This window comes from Lepeophtheirus salmonis, chromosome 3 (genome assembly GCF_016086655.4).
Source record: "Lepeophtheirus salmonis chromosome 3, UVic_Lsal_1.4, whole genome shotgun sequence".
NCBI lineage: Eukaryota > Metazoa > Arthropoda > Copepoda > Siphonostomatoida > Caligidae > Lepeophtheirus > Lepeophtheirus salmonis.
The window spans coordinates 15,842,395-15,847,381 of record NC_052133.2 but is presented as its reverse complement, the minus strand read 5'-3'; the positions used below and the strand labels follow the sequence as shown (position 1 = coordinate 15,847,381).

Sequence of the window (4,987 nt, the reverse complement as noted above, 5' to 3'; positions counted from 1 at the left end):
AAAATAACGGGATGTATCACTGCAAGTTTTGAGTCCCCACTCTATCGTCATAACAACCCTTGTTTGAAGGGGCAGTAGACTTCACTTTGCAGAAATCATTATTTGACTGGGAGAGAAAGAGATACAAAAAAACGTTGGGGTTCTCTTCCATGAGAGCATGTTCATTATTCCACAATACAATAAATTATTATTAATATTTTTTTTAAGTGATGAAGGACCTTCAATAGATAATTGGTGTATCAGAGATTAATAAACACTTATGTCCCATAATTTATTATCCATTATTTTGATTATCAAGACTGGAAAAATTATCAGTCATTCAATCCACAGCATGTACATATAAAAAATAAAAACAGAAAAACACTTGTCAAATAGTCTCCTCTACTCAAATATATAGAGCTAAAAAACTTGTGATGACACAAAACGAAATATGTTTAGCTATGAAGAAATATTTTATAAAAAACTTTCACACTCAATACCCTTCCACCACATAATATGTTGTAGAGTAGTTTGATTCCCTCTCCCTTAGAGACAAAAATGGAAGCGGATTTTCACTCTCATTTAAGACTCTTGTAGAGACGCATTGACATTCCATTCATTCCATGAAGAATTCAATATATTTCTAAATAGTGCATACATTGCAAACGCAGCAAAAAAAGAAACAATTAAAATCGGCAAAATGTGGGGGTGGGCCTTGATGGGCCAGTTACACAAACAAAATACTTTGTCCATTTCCTTCAAATTGCCTCCAAGGTGGATTCATGAATCATCCTTATTCCACAATAGGATGGATTATAAATCATAAGCATTTTCGGTAAGGATAAAAAAACATCGAAAATGAACATGGTGTCCTGACAATTGCTCCATGACATTTTGTTAGATTTGCTGCAAGTGGCTGTGATATGAAATAGATAAACACAAGTCACTCTTGTTGCAAAGACAAGAATACCCCCATTTTCGATTCTCAATTCTACTCTGAGTCCAACAGGGACTTATAGCTCCCACGTAATTGTTAAAATTACTCTTTGGCATTCATGCTTATACACACTCGCTTTATACTTAGATGTATCCCCTTCAGATTAAAGAATAATGATAACACTGCTCAGGTTTCCAACAACAATAAAAAACATGGCACGCTAAAAAATGCTTAGGATTTACAACTTGAAGGATGAGTATATATAGAGGGAGTTTAAAACAGAAAAGGAATGCAGTAAATAATAAAAGGAAGGAAAAAAGGAAGAAAGGGAGAAGGAGAGAAAAAGAAAAAATATAACTGTTGGTAACAGAGCCAAAAGAAAAGGAAGAAAAGAAAATAGGGAGAGAAGAAAAATAACGACATTGTTTTATTCCTTCGCTCTCTTGTTTAATTTTTCTTTTAGCCTATTGTCCAATATTGGATTTGTATATTGAATTACAAACGTTTTTTTCTTTTTTTTTTGCTAAAAACCTGCATAGATTTTAATCCTTTCGCTTTTCATTCGAATCCGCCCCCCCCCCCTCCGACAGCTTGATGATGAAAAATAACGAACCAATGTTTTATGCAAAATATATTTTGTATTTCATATTTTTTATATACTTTTAAACATAATATGATTATATTTATGACTATCAAGAAGAATATTAGTAGCAAAATACCTTAAAACTCTTTCTTCTTCGTTTTCCAAAGACCACGATAAAGAATCGATGCTATGATGATGAGGAAATGGAACCTCTAAGAGAGAGAAAAAGACTGGCTTTTTTTAACATTTGATTCGACAAAAAAATATTATCAAAGTCAAAGTCCTAATGTCTCTCCTGAGAGGTTAAACCACTTTTAATGTAGATTCTTTTTTTTTATTACGAAAAAAGTGAATTCAAACGTCTTATTTTGTTGTTCCTTGGATTTGAAGAGCAATGATGTCATCGTTAGGGAGTGGGTCTCTACAATCAAAGAAGAAAACATTACAGAAATTGGAATTTAATGGAACTGGAAGACTCGAAATACATGCTATAATTGTCTCCCTCCCCCGAACATTCGAATCACGAAGTTCAACTGAAATAGTGAGGGAATTAAAATGTATACATTGAACAAATAAGCTTGCAAAAAAAAAAAAAAAAAAAAAAACTAGGGAAAAAAAGATAACGCAGTTGCAATATAGGAGAATTGGCAGGCTAAAGCTCTCTTGCATAGTCGTAGAGTCCTACGACTATGCCTAAAACAGCAATAATAAAAAGTATCATTTTTATTATTATTTTTGCTCTCCTGCTTTAAAAAAAATGCAGGCAAGTCTAACTGCAATTCACAGAAAAAAATTGCACGTAGCTTAGAAGTATATATTTGAATGAAAGGGGTTTTTTTTTGCAAAAAGGAAGAAAAGTTTTGTGTACTTTTTGCGTTGCTTTACTACTTAGTGTGTTTTTCTTTGCGTAGGGCTTCAAAACTGGTTACTTTTATATAAGTGGGGATCATTTGTAAATGGATGGATACCCCCCCACACAAAAAAAAAAAAATCAGAAAAGTACTATTAGTATTATAGATATATTATCCTTTGCAAAAGAGTTCAAATATGGATTCCAATGTATTCCTCTCCCCTTTTTTCCTTTTTCTCTCTTTCTTTCTCTCCCTTTTTCTCCTCTCTCCTTTCAAAAAAATTCGAAACAAAGACCCCTTTTTGCCATAATATTATTATACTTATTCCATAGCAACTGTTTTGATTATTATTATTTTTTTTTTGCAAGAATTTGAGGAGCACAATAGCCGCTCCCTCAGACGACGACTACACACCAATCATCTCATAATAACAATAAAGTAATAACAGCAACTAACTTTATGTTGGTGGAGAAAGTGTCAGAGAAGTTGGACATATGTAATGAGTATATCAACTGCACACTTGAGCCATCTGACTCCTAACTACTTTCTCCCTCTGTTGGCTATTAGAACTATTTACCTTAGGTGGGAGGGTTCACGAAATGCAAAAAAAAAAAAAAAAAAAAACAGTGTTGGAAGAAATGTCTTACTTTTTTCGCTATTTTTTTATATATATAGAACGGCTGTCCAAAAAGAATCTCTTTTTTTTTTTTAAATCACTAAACTACTAAAAAATGAATGGTTCCTGAAGTTGACGAATCCGATTGAAGTAAGCAAGGAAGCACAGGGGTGATGGATGTCCTTTGTGGGGTATAGTTGAAGGATGTCTATATTATAATGTCCGTATTATCTATGAAGTATGATCACTGTATGTCATTGTGGTATATATATATATAAAGACTATGATTGTCCGGGCTCTGCGCAGTAGCGGCGGCTATACAAAGATAAATAACTATATGTGAATCAAAGTATAGTTAATTATCTATTTGTATAGCCTTGGATATTCTTCAGGATGAGGCTTGAGTAATGAATTGAATCCTTTATCTTCCTCTTCAAAGGTCTATTAAGTATCTGAGAGAGAAAAAAATTAAAAATCCTTCGTTCTAGAAGAGAGGAATGATTTGCAAATGAGGTTTGAATTCCTAAACATATATGTGGATAGAGGTATCTATATTATGTTGTGTGTTCGAGTTCTCTTCCATTTCCTTTGAATTGATGAACTAGACTGGCTTATAGATTTGTGCAAAAAATATTTAATGCGAGCACTTTTTTTGCAATGTTTCGGCTAGTCGGCTAAGGAAAGGCGCGTACCCCTGTCTGGAAATTCATTTATAAACTAAAGGCACGCCTGGCTCATATGTTTTTTTTTTTTTTTTTTTTTTTTGCACAAAGTCGAGACATCAGACGGAATGTGTTTGGTGTGTGGAGCATGGACTCCTCCATTCTCTCTTTCTTTTCTTCATAATGTAAGGTTTTTTTTGTTTTGTTTTTTTTTGCACAAAAATGATGTCTGCAAATAGTCGACGTCGCGGACAAAAAAAAAATGAAAAAAATCACATCATTTTTTTTCCACAAAAAAAGGGTCAATGAACCCACATTTTTAAAAAAAATATTTTTACATTACAAGAACTCCAAAATTTTGATGTATCAAAAAAAAAAGTAAAATGAACGTTTCTTTCCTGCCTTCAGATCAGGGACGGTCGGAAGTAAATATAAGAAGGCGCGCCATCAAATATGGGTCAAATCTAAACACATACACAGCTTAATCCAAGTCAGAGTGTTCTGAACAACAGCAACATTGTAGTGAAAGTAACCTACAATCTATGACCCAATTCATTTTTCTTTAAAAAAAAACACCTTTTTTAACCATAAAAAAGGAGGTTTTATATGAAACAATTGCTCCTCAAAAAATGAACATTTCCGACGAAAAATACACAAAACGAAAAAGATATAAATTCACCAAAATTTATTTGTGACTCGTTTTTTCTTTTATGTAAAAAAAGATCGAAAACACAAAAGAGCTATTAAAAAATAGTACAACCAGGAGAGTTAATCAATAATGTATGTATTTGTAAATTTTGTCAAAAAATGTTTATATTAGCAAAAATAGCAAAAACTAGGTCAGAAGAATTTTCTATCTCCTTTTCCCTTCTTCTTAACTAGTAAAAAAGAAGAAGAGAAGGGGAGAGAGAAAAAGTGAGGGAGACACATAGAAACAGATATATACAGAGAGAGAGAGAGAGAGCAAAAGAGAGTGAAATAAAATGGATTGACAAATGGATCCCATACAAAAATTAATATTTGTGTAGACAATACTTTTTGAGGACTTTACTAATATATAAATAATTTTAAAAGACTTACCCTAGGCTTCTTCTTCCTTCTCGTCTGACAAGACTTCACAGATTGTAAATAGTATTGGGGTTGGACTATACTCAACTATAAATAATTCGGAGTATTTAATTCATTGGAACAGTCCTTAACATCATCAAAGTGGCTGAAAAAGTGAAGTTTTAATATTCCATTGCGAATAGTTCAATGACCTTAGAATATATATATTCTAACTTTTTCTTCTTCTCTTTATCACTTTTTTTCTGCTTATAAAAGCCTGCCTTTTCGCAAAAAAAGTTTTCGCACACTCCT

General features: G+C 32.5%; 1 long non-coding RNA gene across 1 annotated transcript; it reads right to left on the bottom strand.

The window, feature by feature from the left end:
• Positions 1 to 1,534: 1,534 nt before the first annotated feature.
• LOC121114052 (uncharacterized) lies at positions 1,535 to 4,574 on the bottom strand. The gene is made up of 2 exons (XR_005863198.2): positions 2,998 to 4,574; positions 1,535 to 1,920 (listed from the first exon to the last, which is right to left on the bottom strand). It is a non-coding gene; the product is annotated as an uncharacterized lncRNA (long non-coding RNA).
• Between the last annotated feature and the right edge of the window lie 413 nt (positions 4,575 to 4,987).